The sequence below is a fragment of the Panthera tigris genome, chromosome A2, assembly GCF_018350195.1.
Source record: "Panthera tigris isolate Pti1 chromosome A2, P.tigris_Pti1_mat1.1, whole genome shotgun sequence".
Lineage (NCBI taxonomy): Eukaryota > Metazoa > Chordata > Mammalia > Carnivora > Felidae > Panthera > Panthera tigris.
Genome location: NC_056661.1, coordinates 99,004,344 through 99,020,817, shown reverse-complemented (window position 1 = coordinate 99,020,817; position 16,474 = coordinate 99,004,344). Strand labels below are relative to the sequence as shown.

The 16,474-nt window shown below is 37.1% G+C and overlaps 1 long non-coding RNA gene and 1 other non-coding gene across 3 annotated transcripts in view; both read right to left on the bottom strand.

The window, feature by feature from the left end:
* LOC122236441 overlaps positions 1–16,474 on the bottom strand; it is a 109,685-nt gene that overhangs the window by 79,410 nt on the left and 13,801 nt on the right. The gene's annotated exons all lie outside the window — the stretch shown is intronic.
* LOC122236760 lies at positions 268–371 on the bottom strand. Its single transcript, XR_006215012.1, has one exon. It is a non-coding gene; the product is annotated as a U6 spliceosomal RNA (small nuclear RNA).

Genomic DNA, 16,474 nt, shown 5'->3' with positions numbered 1-16,474 from the left:
CACAAAGGAAAAATAATATGAGAATATGCTGTTATTACAAGATACTTTATTTGGGGACCATTAAAAATGCCAATCAGTTATTATTAATGCTTCAATAGTCTCCTCTATTAATTAGTCTTGCATATTCAGGACTGAAATTAGGATTATGATATACTTGTGTTATTTTGTTTTATTTTTCTTTCTTCCTCCCTCCCTCTCTCTCTCTCTTTCTTTCTCTCTCTCTCTCTCTCTCTTTCTTTCTTTCTTTCTTTCTTTCTTTCTTTCTATAAAAATGTGGAATGCTTAACAAATTCACATGTCATCCTGGCACAGGGGCCGTGCTAATCTCTGTATCCTTCCAATTTTAGTATATGTGCTGCCGAAGTGAGCACTATGTATTTATTTTTTTACTTTAGAGTTTAAGTTTATTTAAGCAATCTCTCCACTCAGTGTGGGGCTCATATTAGAACCCTGAGATCAAGAGTCACATGCTCTTCTGACTGAGCATGCCAGGTGCCCCTTACTTTAAGTTTTTTTAAACTCCAGTTACCAAACAGCATTATACTAGTTTCAGGTGTACAATATACTAACAGTCCCATACATCACCTAGTACCCATCACAAGTGATCCCCATCACCTATGTAACCCATCCCCCTACCCACCTCCTTTCTGGTAACCATCAGATCATTCTCTATAATTAAGAACCTGTTTCTTGCTTTGACTCTCTCATTTTTTCCCCTTTGCTTGTTTTGTTTCTTAAATTCCACATATGAGTGAAATCATATGGTATTTGTCTTTCTCTATCTTACTTATTTCACTTAGCATTATACTTTCTATATCCATCCATGTCATTGCAAATGGCAAGATTTCATTCTTTTTTATGGCTGAATAATATTCCATTTCACTTGGCTGTCCACTGGCTCTTGTAAATCTTGGCTATTGTAAATAATGCTGCTGTAAATATAGGGGTGCATATATCTCTTTAATTAATGTTTTTGTATTGTTTGGGTAAATACCCAGTAGTGCTATTGCTGGATCTAAAGGTAGTTTTATTTTTAATTTTTTGAGAAACGTCCATACTGTTTTCTACCATGGCAGGCAGCACCAGTTTGCATTCCCACCAACAGTGCATAAGGGTCCCTTTTTTCTCTATAACACCCATTGTTTCTTGTGTTGTTGATTTTAGCCATTCTAACATGTGTGAGGTGATATCCCATTGTAGTTTTGATTTGCATTTCCCTGATGATAACTGATGATGAGCATCTTTTCATGTGTCTATCAGCCATCTGTGTATCTTCTTTGGAGAAATGTCTGTTCATGTCTTCTGCCCATTTTTTAATTGGATTATTTGGTTTTTGGGTGTTGAGTTGTATATGTTCTTTATAAATTTTGGATACTGGTCCTTTATTAGATATGTCATTTTTAAATATCTTTTCCCATTCCATAGTTGCGTTTTAATTTTGTTGATTGTTTCCTTTGATGTGCAGAAGCTTTTTATTTTGATGTAGTTCCAATAGTTTATTTTACCTTTTGTTTCCCTTGCTACTTGTGCTATTTTAAAGACAGGCTGAGAAAATCTTGTTTCTACTGGGTTGTGTCTGATCTCAGGGACAATTAGAATGCTCTTAGATATTGAGGCTAAGATAAGTCAAACTCAAACTGGGGGCATCAACTTTTTTTGTGAACTGCAACATACACTCTTTAGAACTAGACTAACCATTGAAAGGAAACCTTGTCAGACTTCACTTCCTCATTGTGTGCATTTCTAATTAACTGCAGAATTCTTCCCACTCCAAATGGCCCCAAGCACCCAAAGATAACAGTGATCCAAACTAGCTTTTAATTTTTTAGGAGTCATTTTAGTGAAGTTCTTGTTATGTCATGTGAAACGCTACCCAGCTGTTTGCCAGAGATGTTTAAAGACAGCCCTGTTACTTTTTGGGTGGTTAATACCTGCGGCAAAATCAAGGAAAGAAACATGAAAGTTCTTGTACTACTTGAGATTAATTATCTGTGTGGTGAGACTTAAGTATCAGTTTATGTATAATTCAGATCTGTTCATCTCTCCATCTAGATGGGTGTTACTTGAACTGAAGGTATGTTATTGTTAATGGAGTTTTGGATACAGATTTCTATGAGTACTATGGATGAACATAATTTTATTTTATTTCTTTACTTATTTTAAACTGTATTTTTGTACCACAAAACAGCCAAGAAATAAATCAGGAGTCACAGAAATTTCACATATGTGAGAAAATCAAAAGCATCTTCATATTAAGGTCAGGACAATTTCCATTTCTCTGAAAGCCAAACACCTAAGTCTCAATTTTCTTTTCTTCTTCTTTTTTTTATTTTTTTAATGTTTACTTATTTCTGAGAGAGAGAGAGAGAGATCAGGGAAGGGGCTGAGAGAGAGAGAGGGAGACACAGAATCCGAAGCAGGCTCCAGGCTGTGAGCTGTTAGCACAGAGCCCGATGTAGTACTCGAACTCATGAACTGTGAACATCATGACCTGAACTGAAGTCTGACGCTTAACTGACTGAGCCACTCAGGCACCCTTCAATTTTCTTAATGTACCAGATGTCTTTGTGTAATGTACTTAAGAGAATTATAGGAACAAATGACAGTTTAATTGTCATTAATTGTTCTTATTTTTTACATGAGAAACAAATTAATTTTTTGTGGCATTATTAGTTTTAAAGTTGTCATAGCTATATTTTAGCTTTACTATTGAGCCGTTGAATTAACACACAACTGGGTGACTGTGCAATAAAACCAATGGATATTTTCATAAAACAAATACAGATTAAATACAGTCTCTTCTAGAAAACTGTAAATGTTATCAGGAAGGTTCTAAGTCCCCTAAGAGGAAGTGTTAAGCAAATCAGCACAGAAATGTCTAGTTGTTCTCCTCTCCTTGATAGAAAGAACTAAATCAGAGATGGAAGCTATGTGGGTACATATTGTCTCTATGTCCTCCCATGCTACAGATAATAATTTGTAGACAATATGATATGTAAATGAAAACTAATATGAGCGATAGTGATTCTTTATTTTCCATCCTTTCCTGAAACTTAGTCAATTTAGAGTAAAATGGCTCAAATATTGACTTTGTGAAAAGCAGTGGTCACAGAACTGATGGCAGTTAGGATTATGCTGAGTGTTGAGAGATTTTAAGGATTCTTCTGGAGTATCTTGGTTTTACAACAGGATGTGTCATGCCATTAGAATGGATTTTAAACACACAGTTTAAATATTCAGAATCATTTTTAGTCTGGATAGGGGGCATAAGAATGTCTTTCATTTGAATGAGAAATGAGTAAGTCCCATGGCTTAGCATGCCTATTTTAGAGCTGTTCTTACTATGTTTATGTTTATGTTTATTTCAGGTGAACACAATAACTTCCCATTTAAGTAGGTGGAGGGCCAAACATAATCTAGGTGAAATTCCACTGTTCATCTCTGTGGACCCTGATATCACCAAAATATGAGTGCTCAGATGAAGTGGTTCAGGAAAATAACCAGTGCCAAATAGGGCACAGGTCTTGGTTAGGAGGTACAGGACAGTATAATTAAATTTGTTCCTGTGGCCTCCAGAAACCTCAGTCACTTGAAGTCTTTAGTGTTAACTTTTCAATTTTCTCTTTCAAGAAATCAAACCTCAGAAGAACTAATTTAAGGATGCTCCTGTTAGTGCTGATTTCTTTGGTGATATATATATGGTTTCTGATATAAAAGAGGCTTCCCAGCATGGAATTGGGTGGAAGGGTAAAGGAAGGCAGGGAAATTATTAGGTATATCCTTCTGGTACTTCCTGAGTGTTATGAAAGTCATTTGGATAGAAATAGTGACAGGTGAGCCTAGCAGAAAAACCCAAAATAATACACACAAACATAGTACCCAGAATCTATTATTTTTCTAATATGTGTGAGAAAGATATGAAACAAGAACTCACACAGTCTGCTTGTTAAAAATAAAACAAAAAAGCACAAACTCTACACCCAAAGGAACAAATTAAAAATAAAATACATGGGAAACTCACAGGAATTAGTACAGATTTTCCTACTTATCTTTTCCACATCTGTCCCAGCTTCCAGGACAATGAAGACTATCTAGTCTGAGAATCCTGCAGCTAAGCTTAAATGCTGGTCTATAACACAAAAGGAAAGTCCCTTTAGGCTGGCTGCACATATATTTTCATTCTCTGAGCAGCGAGAATGCAAAGGAGAGCCAATTGCTTGACACTGCTAGACGTTATCACCTGATAATGTTTTTGAACACCCTCTGTGTGTATGAAGCTCTATTAGGACTTGGGCAAATGTCAGCTTTCTAGAGAATACTGTAGGGTAGAGGATTTACAGAATTTACATTCTAGAAAGGGCACATTGATGAAGTATGTAATATACCTAATTCTCCTCTGCCCAACTCTCCTTGCCCTTCCTCTTGTTTTTCCTTTCTCCAGCATCTCCCTGCATCAGCATATGGCTCTCCCCAGATAATTCCAGTACCCAAGCCAATCCTCACCAATGCAGGACTTAGAGTAGCAGCTATGCAGTGGTAGAGGGAGGCTTTGCAAAAGTAAATCACACTTCCAGACCTAGGATCTGGAGTCCAGACTGGAGCTTTAGTTGTTATAAAGAGAGCTTGTTTATAAAGAGAGCTCTCTGATGTTCCCTGCCCCCAAACACACACATACTCTAGTCATTGAGCCTCCTTCTTGACAATTAGACCCAGCTACTGTTCTTCTAGGCCTGGGGCCTCACCTAAATGCCATCTCAGCTTGCAGTGCTACTGCTCAAGGGCACATTTCCTGTTGAAACCTACCTACCTCCCTTCCCTACTCCTGACCACAGAGCACGGGGAACTTCCCTGTCTCTAAATGACCAGGGTGCTTGATCTTCTCCTTTCTGGTGGAATTTATCACATTCTACCTATATCATAACTATACAAATTTTAGAATGTCAGTTTCTTAAGGGAAATACTGTTTCATCTTTGATATAGCACACAGTGCTATAAAGGAAAGAGCTAAAATTCTCCAAGTCTTCTCTGGGCCTCATCTGTGCCTCACATGAGTAGAGGTGCAAAAAATATTTGCTAAATAAATGATTATTGCATTCCAGAGTTCCTTCAGCCTCTGGCTGTCAAGCCTTGGCAGTGACTATAAAAAAGTAGTTGATCTTACACACAGTTGTTTTAAAGAAATAAAGTATTCTATACGCATACTGTGGAAATGAAACTTTGTGTTTTCAAATTCTCTAATGAGGAACCATCTTGGAGGATTTAAGATGACTAGAGGATTGATAGCAAGAAAATGAATGTTCATCCTGATGCTTTATTGGAACTTTTGCAAGAAAACATGAAGACACTATAAAATTCACTGTGGTATTTATTCATTCACTTATCCATTCACAGATTACTTATGAAAAAAATATTTATTAGGTGGTATTATACAATGTATTAGTCACTAGTTTAGCACTTCAGGAAATCTGAGGGTTATCAAATGATTTTTAATCCAGTTAGTTTTCCTAGAATGATGCCTCTTGAACTTCAACATGAATACAGATCACTTGGGGGATTCTAGTTAAAATGCAGTTTCTGATCCCACTAGATGAGATGGAGCCCGAGATTCTGCATTTCTGATAAATTCCCAGGTGATGCTGATACTGTTGGTCCATGGATCACATTACTAAGAGGTAAGGCTTTAGAAGACCTTGTTCTGCTCTGAATGACTTTCCTTATAAGTCTAAGAGAAAGACCTGTGCATGAGTTAGGTTCTTCCTTCCCAGTAAAATGCTGGGAAAAGGTACCTCAATTCTTTGAACATCTATAAAATGGGATAATAGTATCAACTCCACCTATCTTAAGTGAGGTGTTAAGATAATTTGAAATGCATGTGAGTGTACTCTATAAATAACAGCATCATGATTAATATGGATAATGATCATTACTAATATCACACTTGAGTTGAAATGTGAAGTGCTGAGTAATGGAAACTTCAAATGGGAAAAAGAAAATGATTTTATATCTCACTTGACTAAACAGAAAGTTGGGTGGCTTCTGACATGGGGTGGTGCTGAGGTGACAGAGGTGTTAAAGATGGTTTTTAGAAGGTTTTGTTGTGTGCTGAAACTGGATCACTTTCTTACACCATGCACAAAAATAAACTCAAAATGAATTAAAGACCAAAATGTAATACCTGAAACCATAAAACTCTTAAAAGAAAACATAAAGAGCAGTCTCTTGGACATCAGCCTTAGCAACATTTTTCTGATATGTCTTCTCAGGCAAGGGAAACAAAAGCAAATATAAACTATTAGAACTAAATCAAAATAAAAAGCTTTAGGGGTACCTGGGGCATTGCACAATGCATAGAATTGTTGAATCACTATTATAACATTTATGTCAGCTACAATTTAAAAAATGACTTTAGATGTTAACTAGACTCACTGGGATGATCATTTTGGAATATGTACATATACCAAATGTTGTACACCTGAAACTAATGTAATGTTGTATATTGATTATACCACAATTTTTTTTTAAATTTTTAACGTTTATTTATTATTGAGAGACAGAGAGACACAGAGCATGAGCAGGGGAGGGGCAGAAAGAGGAGGAGACCTAGAATCTGAAGCAGGCTCCACGCTCCGAGCTGTCAACACAGAGCCTGACGTGGGGCTCGAACTCACAAACTGTGAGATCATGACCTGAGCTGAAGTCAGACGCTTAACTGACTGAGCCACTCAGGTGCCCCTATACCGCAATTTTTAAAAAGACTTATTTCTTGTACTGACCACCAAAACAAAATAATAAAAAAGAAAACTGTGCTGTGTGTTGAAGGGGGGTGATTTCTCCTTTGCCATCAGTAATTGAGATGTCAATAAAGTAAGGAATTCCATACAAAGGCTTTGGTGTTGAATGCTGAGTTTGTATTTTTATCTCAATTGACTTGCAAATCAACCCTAGGCATTGATATTACTCCCATTGTAAAGGTAAGGACCTATGAACTCCATGAAGGCAAGGACTGTATTATTTAGGTCACTGGTATATCCTCAGCAGTAGCATAATGCTGAAAAACAGTAGGCATCCTAAACCATTTATTTAATGAATGAATCAGACTTAGAGAGATGAAGTACTTTGCTTAAGGTCACACCCAGTTAAGTGGTAGAACAAGGCATTATCCCAGATCCATTTGTCTTCTAAACCAAATAAATGACTTGATCCCAGGAGTTTCTCATTCAGCAGGTCTAGGCTGAGCTCAGTTGTCTGTATTTTTATTAAGCATCCCATTGGATCCTTTTGACTCATTCAATTTTTGAACATGCATTTATTCAGCATGTAACATACATCACTCATATTCTAGGTGCTGGGCCTCCATCAGCAAACAAAACAGACCAGAATCCCTGCCCTCACAGAGCTTACACACTAATGGGACATCAGACCAGTTTGAGAAACTCTGCGTTGTACCATGATGATAATGGGTTCTGTTACTCAGTTAAAATTGGCATCCAAGGGAGATTCATCCTTTCACCCACATTTGTTATGGGAGCTAAGAGGATCCTGGGCAGATGAAAGCAAATATAAAAGGTCCTGTTTTGATAAGGAGTCAGGACTTTTTTGTGTGGGGAATCTTTTATTTTGTGGGCTTGTTTGGCACTCCCTCATCCTCTTTGGGACATCTGAAAATGTCCTATCCCCCTTTCCTGTTGAGGACCACTGGAGGGGCTGAAGAAGGAACATACTGCTGGAGGGGAAAAGCTCCAGCTGAGGCTCTGATATCATTAGAAGGCCTTTCAGAGGACTTTTTGATTCCCCCCTTTGGAGGATCAAGCTCTATTTAATTACATGGAGGTACTTTATCAAGAGAATATTGTATTTTAATGATCTGTAAAACTCCCATGGATCACCATTTTAGATTTTTGAACTATTGCATTGAAGGTTCTTGATTGCTATCATTGATCATGCATTGCCTCCCCACACTTTTCAAGCAGGTGAAGGAAGGGGGCAAATTACTCCCTTCCAAGTGTCTGCTACCTCAAAAACCTGTAGTTACTTATTCACTTAAATGAGTAACCTGCATAATTGTCATATTTTTAGTCCTTAAAAATCTCTTTTTGCAATGGAAATCTTCATGCAATCAGTGTAATCAATTGCAAAATTAATAAACTGGGGCGATCTTCAACACAGCTTTTTCTGTTTTGAGAAATGAGAGGAAAACTACCTCCATGTGTGGTTTAGACCTGAAAGACTTTTAGTAACAAATTCTAAATTGTATGGCCTTACTTTGAAGTTGCTGATGACGCTCATTTTTCTGTCATTTTCTTAAATGTTTTCTGTGCCAAATTCAGCATTTAAAATGGACGGAAGGCAGCAACTCCAGGAACCTCTTTGGGGGTGGGGGTTGGGGGCTCCGGAAAAGAGCTTTGCACAAAATTTCTCTATTCTCTATTCTCTATTTTAGGAAAAAGGAAAGCTAGTTGCTTGTTCACAGAAACATGGAGATATGTGAAAAATCAACTGTTCATCTCAAGATTTTCATCTTATTAGATAAGAGGTATGCATCATTTATTATAATATCAAGAACAAAAATGTTAATTCAGGTGCTCTACAACAACACAGAAAGTTCAGATGGTTAAAGACGGTGATTTCTTATTTGCAATTTTAGAAGGTGTTTAGTGGGATTTGTGCTGGGTGGGCAGCAACTCATATTGCTCTAAGAAATGCATTTAGTTGCTGAAAAATGTCTGTTCAAATAGTTGCAATGTAATTACTGCCAAAATGTCTGTATTTAGTAGGCAATATCCAATTCACGCTATTGGCAATGTCACAAAAGAGGCAAGGGAGATGTTTTTAGTCCTTCCTGGGAATTGTTTTGTGAATATTTAATTTCCTTTTTTATTGCATGATATAAAACAAGCCAAGTGTCCCTTATTGAATGCTCCTTAGTCTCATTCCTCTGAATTTTGCTAGATCTCATGTGCTATTGGCATGCCTACCCCTGAACAGGTCTCACTTGCTTGAAACCATCCTAGGGAAGTAAAGCCCAGTAATCACTGATAGTCCACATGGAGTCGGAAATCAAAATCTGCACTAAATTTTGGACATCTATATCTATAATATACATAAACCTGTTCAAATTATAGAACACATGTTTAAAGGTCTTTTTTATCCAAGTCACCAATGAAGATGGTGTCCAAATAGAGAGCACTTTAGTGTTGCTTTTTTCAAAAACAGTTTTGTTTACTTTTAGCCACTCTCTGAGAATAATAAACCCAAACAGGTAGGGACACACTTTCTGTTCTTAATGAGCCCCATTTTTTTTTGCATTGGACAGAACTGCCTCCAGTTTAATTCTGTTAAGTAAAAATAGGGTGGTGGTGTGTGGTGCATAAAGGCAAACTCAGGAGTAGTTTGCTATGGATAACCCAAGTCAAAACTGGTTACATCTAGAAGAGAGCTGATTTTCATTTTGCTAGGTTTGGGAAAGAAAGAAAAAAAAATGTAGTAATCCAAGCCTCCAGCTCTTTGCTAATATCGATACTGTATAAGTGTTCATTACCTAAGTAGAAATTGGCAACAGATACCTATGTGGTTATAACATATACTATATAGTTGAAATCTAATTTTGAATTATTTTTCTATCTAATGCTAAATACGAAACATAGCAAATTAAGAGACAACACCTTTTAAAATATAGCCTTGTGTATTTTTTAAAAGTCTGTTCATATTATTGGAAATGCAAGAGTAAAAGTATGTTTTTTTTTTACTTTATAGTTTGTTTCTTTATTTCTTTCATATCTTTGAAGGCATATTTATTTTTTCATGAATAGCGAAGACCCAGGACATAGTGAAATACAAGTGCTATGTTAAGACAGGTATCCTAATTAACAACTAGCTGCTATAAAAATAAATTTCCCATATGACTCAGGGAAGTTGTTAATAATTCTACTTTGTTTATATTATGCTTTGAAAGCAACATAGCTTAATGAAATCAGATATTAAGCTAGCGGTATATCTTGGAGTCCAATGTTTTCAAGAACTGCCAAAACCTTAGGCAGATTAGATGTGGGTAGTTTTTACTGATAGTGTTTTCGAAAGAGGAAATGAATAAGGCCCTGCTTGGTAGGTAAGTTATGCATTCATTACCTAAGAAAGAGAATTAAGTACACACAAATTACCGAGGTGCTTTGAAAGGGCACAAACAACACAAATGGGGAAAAACATTAAATAATGATGGGGGTATTTTTAGATCAGAACTATGAATAATCATATTAATAATTAAAATCTATAGAAATCCCATAATAACAGGTGACCAAGTATCCAAAAAAGCATGTGGTCACATTCTAAAGCAAGTGAGCAGTGTTCGGAATTCCCATTTTCTACAACATATAATTTCTTCAACATAAAATGAAGTGAGCCATACTCGGTTTTTAATTTTCATGATTCAGAAAAACATTAAACTTCTTAACCTTGGAGTTACCTACTTGGCTTTTAAAATAAAGGTGATATTCAAGTAGATAACATTCACTGTCATCCACCCTTTTAAGGACATGACTGATTGTTAATGTGCCAGAGCAATTTCTCATTGTCTTCATGAAAGATGAAAAAGTAAAATTTATTGACTGTGATCTTAGTTGCCACAAACCTGGATGTCTCTAACATATAACAATTAATAAGTACAATCACCCCAGCATAGGAGGATATATAAACAGTAGATTCTTTGTAGGTTTGGTTTTTGCTTTTTCAAGTTGGACTTGGTATTATCTTCTCTCTCTCCCTTGGCTGTGAAAGGGACAAAAAAAAAAAAAAAAAAAAAAAAAAAGGCAATCCCAAACACCTACTTTGCCAAATTAGTGAGAAGGTCAGATCTGTGAAATGTAGAAATTATCTGTTTTGCACCAGTAGAACGTATCAGCTGTATGCACAGAGCTGCCAGGTTAAGCATATGAACTTTTTCTAAGGGAAAGGTACAGCATGTGTCAGTACATTCAGCTTTATGTAAAAATAGATACGTTTTAAAATAAATAAGACAGGGGCAAGAAGAAAAGCATTTTACAAAGCTTATTGCTAACTAGTGAGAAGATAACTGAGATAGGATTTTGTTTTTGCATCTAGAAAGTGACAGAGGGGTAGAGAGAATGTATATAGTATAATTTATTTATTTTTTTTCAATATATGAAATTTATTGTAAAAACGGTTTCCATACAACACCCAGTGCTCATCCCAAAAGGTGCCCTCTTCAATACCCATCACTGTATATAGTATAATTTAAATCAGATCAGAAAGGCATTGCCTACTATGAAGATGATGCTGTTAGATGAATATAAGCTGGAAAAATCTAGTCCTTAACAGGTGTGTGTAGGTTATGAAGCCATATTATTTCTAAGTTTTTCTTTTTTTTAAATATGAAATTTATTGTCAAATTGGTTTCCATACAACACCCAGTGCTCACCCCAACAGATGCCCTCCTCAATACCCATCACCCACACTCCCCTCCCTCCCACCCCCCATCAACCCTTAGTTTGGTCTCAGTTTTTAAGAATCTCTTATGTTTTGATCCCTCCCTCTCTAACCTCTTTTTTTTTTGTTCCCCTCCCCCATGGTCTTCTGTTAAGTTTCTCAGGATCCACATAAGAGTGAAACCATATGGTATCTGTCTTTCTCTGTATGACTTATTTCACTTAGAATAACACTCTCCAGTTACATCCACATTGCTACAAAAGGCCAGATTTCATTCTTTCTCATTGCCATGTAGTACTCCATTGTGTATATATAAACCACAATTTCTTTATCCATTCATCAGTTGATGGACATTTCGGCTCTTTCCATAATTTGGCTATTGTTGAGAGTGCTGCTATAAACATTGGGGTACAAGTGCCCCTATGCATCAGTACTCCTGTATCCCTTGGATAAATTCCTAGCAGTGCTATTGCTGAGTCATAGGGTAGGCCTATTTTTAATTTTTTGAGCCACTGTTTTCCAGAGTGGCTGCACCAGTTTGCATGCCCACCAACAGTGCAAGAGGGTTCCCGTTTCTCCACATCCTCTCCAGCATCTATAGTCTCCTGATTTGTTGATTTTAACCATTCTGACTGGCGTGAGGTGGTATCTGAGTGTGGTTTTGATTTGTATTTCCCTGACGAGAAGCAATGTTGAGCATCTTTTCATGTGCCTGTTGGCAATCCGGATGTCTTCTTTAGAGAAGTGTCTATTCATGTTTTCTGCCCATTTCTTCACTGGATTATTGGTTTTTCGGCTGTGAGTTTGGTAAGCTCTTTATAGGTTTTGGATACTAGCCCTTTGTCCGATATGTCATTTGCAAATATCTTTTCCCATTCCGTTGGTTGCCTTTTAGTTTTGTTGGTTGTTTCCTTTGCTGTGCAGAAGCTTTTTATCTTCATAAGGTCCCAGTAATTCACTTTTGCTTTTAATTCCCTTGCCTTTGGGGATTTGTCAAGTAAGAAATTGCTGAGGCTGAGGTCAGAGAGGTCTTTTCCTGCTTTCTCCTCTATGGTTTTGATGGTTTCCTGTCTCACATTCAGGTCCTTTATCCATTTGGAGTTTATTTTTGTGAATGGTGTGAGAAAGTGGTCTAGTTTCATCCTTCTGCATGTTGCTGTCCAGTTCTCCCAGCACCATTTGTTAAAGAGACTGTCTTTTTTCCATTGGATATTCTTTCCTGCTTTGTCAAAGATTAGTTGGCCATACGTTTGTGGGTCTAGTTCTGGGGTTTCTATTCTATTCCATTGGTCTATGTGTCTGTTTTTGTGCCAATACCATGCTGTCTTGAGGATTACAGCTTTGTAGTAGAGGCTAAAGTCTGGGATTGTGATGCCTCCTGCTTTGGTCTTCTTCTTCAAAATTACTTTGGCTATTTGGGCCTTTTGTGGTTCCATACAAATTTCAGGATTGCTTGTTCTAGCTCAAGAAGAATGCAGGTGCAATTTTGATTGGGATTGCATTGAATGTGTAGATAGCTTTGGGTAGTATTCACATTTTAACAATATTTATTCTTCCAATCCATGAGCACAGAATGTTTTTCCATTTTTTTGTATCTTCTTCAATTACCTTCATAAGCTTTCTATAGTTTTCAGCATACAGATCTTTTACATCTTTGATTAGATTTATTCCTAGGTATTTTATGCTTCTTGGTGCAATTGTGAATGGGCTCAGTTTCTTTATTTGTCTTTCTGTTGCTTCATTATTAATGTATAAGAATGCAACTGATTTCCGTACATTGATTTTGTATCCTGCAACTTTGCTGAATTCATGTATCAGTTCTAGCAGACTTTTGGTGGAGTCTATCGGGTTTTCCATGTATAATATCATGTCATCTGCAAAAAGTGAAAGCTTGACTTCATCTTTGCCAATTTTGATGCCCTTGATTTCCTTTTGTTGTCTGATTGCTGATGCTAGCACTTCCAACACTATGTTAAACAACAACGGTGAGAGTGGGCATCACTGTCGTGTTCCTGATCTCAGGGAGAAAGCTCTCAGTTTTTCCCCATTGAGGATGATATTAGCTGTGGGATTTTCATAAATGACTTTTATGATGTTTAAGTATGTTCCTTCTATCCTGACTTTCTCGAGGGTTTTTATTAAGAAAGGATGCTGAATTTTGTCAAATGCTTTTTCTGCATTGATTGACAGGATCATATGGTTCTTATCTTTTCTTTTATTAATGTGAAGTATCACATTGATTGATTTGTGAATGTTAAACCAGCCCTGCAGTCCAGGAATGAATCCCACTTGACCATGGTGTATAATTCTTTTTATATGCTGTTGAATTCGATTTGCTAGTATCTTATTGAGAATTTTTGCATCCATATTCATCAGGGATATTGGCCTGTAGTTCTCTTTTTTTGCTGGGCCTCTGTCTGGTTTAGGAATCAAAGTAATGCTGGCTTCATAGAATGAGTCTGGAAGTTTTCCTTCCCTTTCTATTATTTGGAACAGCTTGAGAAGGATAGCTATTATTTCTGCTTTAAATGTCTGGTAGAATTCCCCTGGGAAGCCATCTGGTCCTGGACTCTTATTTGTTGGGAGATTTTTGATAACTGATTCAATTTCTTTGCTGGTTATGGGTCTGCTCAAGTTTTCTCTTTCTTCCTGTTTGAGTTTTGGAAGCGTGTGGGTGCTTAGGAATTTGTCCATTTCTTCCAGGCTGTTCAGTTTGTTGGCATGTAATTTTTCATAGTATTCCCTGAAAATTGCTTGTATCTCTGAGGGATTGGCTGTAATAATTCCATTTTCGTTCATGATTTTATCTATTTGGGTCATCTCCCTTTCCTTTTTGAGAAGCCTGGCTAGAGGTTTATCAATTTTATTTTTTCAAAAAACCAACTCTTGGTTTCATTGATCTGCTCTACAGGTTTTTTTAGATTCTATATTGTTTATTTCTGCTCTGATCTTTATTATTTCTCTTCTTCTGCTGGGTGTGGGGTGTCTTTGCTGTTCTGCTTCTATTTCCTTTAGGTGTGCTATTAGATTTTGTATTTGGGATTTTTCCTGTTTCTTTTTTTTTTTTTTTCTGCAGATTTTTTCTGTTTCTTGAGATAGGCCTGGATTGCAATGTATCTTCCTCTCAGGACTGCCTTCGCTGCCTCCCAAAGCGTTTGGATTGTTGTATTTTCATTTTCATTTTTTTCCATATATTTTGAAATTTCTTCTCGAATTGCCTGGTTGACCCATTCATTCTTTAGTAGGGTGTTCTTTCACCTCTATGCTCTTGGAGGTTTTCCAGACTTTTTCCTGTGGTTGATTTCACGTTTCATAGCACTGTGGTCTGAAAGTATGCATGGTATGATTTCTTTCTTTTTTTTCTTTTTTTTTTTGTAGCTGAGTTTATTTTTTATTTTTTTTAAATTTTTTTTAATATATGAAATTTATTGTCAAATTGGTTTCCATACAACACCCAGTGCTCATCCCAAAAGGTGCCCTCCTCAATACCCATCACCACCCTCCCCGCCCTCCCACCCCCCATCAACCTTCAGTTTGTGCTCAGTTTTTAACAGTCTCTTATGCTTTGGCTCTCTTCCACTCTAACCTCTTTTTCTTTTTTTCCTTCCCCTCCCCCATGGGTTTCCGTTAAGTTTCTCAGGATCCACATAAGAGTGAAACCATATGGTATCTGTCTTTCTCTGTATGGCTTATTTTACTTAGCATCACACTCTCCAGTTCCATCCACGTTGCTACAAAAGGCCATATTTCATTTTTTCTCATTGCCATGTAGTATTCCATTGTGTATATAAACCACAATTTCTTTATCCATTCATCAGTTGATGGACATTCTCTTTCCACAATTTGGCTATTGTTGAGAGTGCTGCTATAAACATTGGGGTACAAGTGCCCCTATGCATCAGTACTCCTGTATCCCTTGGATAAATTCCTAGCAGTGCTATTGCTGGGTCATAGGGTAGGTCTATTTTTAATTTTTTGAGGAACCTCCACACTGTTTTCCAGAGCGGCTGCACCAGTTTGCATTCCCACCAACAGTGCAAGAGGGTTCCTGTTTCTCCACATCCTCTCCAGCATCTATAGTCTCCTGATTTCTTCATTTTGGCCACTCTGACTGGCGTGAGGTGATATCTGAGTGTGGTTTTGATTTGTATTTCCCTGATGAGGAGCGACGTTGAACATCTTTTCATGTGCCTGTTGGCCATCCGGATGTCTTCTTTAGAGAAGTATCTGTTCATGTTTTCTGCCCATTTCTTCACTGGGTTATTTGTTTTTCGGGTGTGGAGTTTGGTGAGCTCTTTATAGATTTTGGATACTAGCCCTTTGTCCAATATGTCATTTGCAAATATCTTTTCCCATTCCGTTGGTTGCCTTTTAGTTTTGTTGGTTGTTTCCTTTGCTGTGCAGAAGCTTTTTATCTTCATAAGGTCCCAGTAATTCACTTTTGCTTTTAATTCCCTTGCCTTTGGGGATGTGTTGAGTAAGAGATTGCTACGGCTGAGGTCAGAGAGGTCTTTTCCTGCTTTCTCCTCTATGGTTTTGATGGTTTCCTGTCTCACATTCAGGTCCTTTATCCATTTGGAGTTTATTTTTGTGAATGGTGTTAGAAAGTGGTCTAGTTTCAATCTTCTGCATGTTGCTGTCCAGTTCTCCCAGCACCATTTGTTAAAGAGACTGTCTTTTTTCCATTGGATGTTCTTTCCTGCTTTGTCAAAGATGAGTTGGCCATACGTTTGTGGGTCTAGTTCTGGGGTTTCTATTCTATTCCATTGGTCTATGTGTCTGTTTTTGTGCCAATACCATGCTGTCTTGAGGATTACAGCTTTGTAGTAGAGGCTAAAGTCTGGGATTGTGATGCCTCCTGCTTTGGTCTTCTTCTTCAAAAGTACTTTGGCTATTCGGGGCCTTTTGTGGTTCCATATGAATTTTAGGATTGCTTGTTCTAGTTTCGAGAAGAATGCTGGTGCAATTTTGATTGGGATTGCATTGAATGTGTAGATAGCTTTGGGTAGTATTGACATTTTGACAATATTTATTT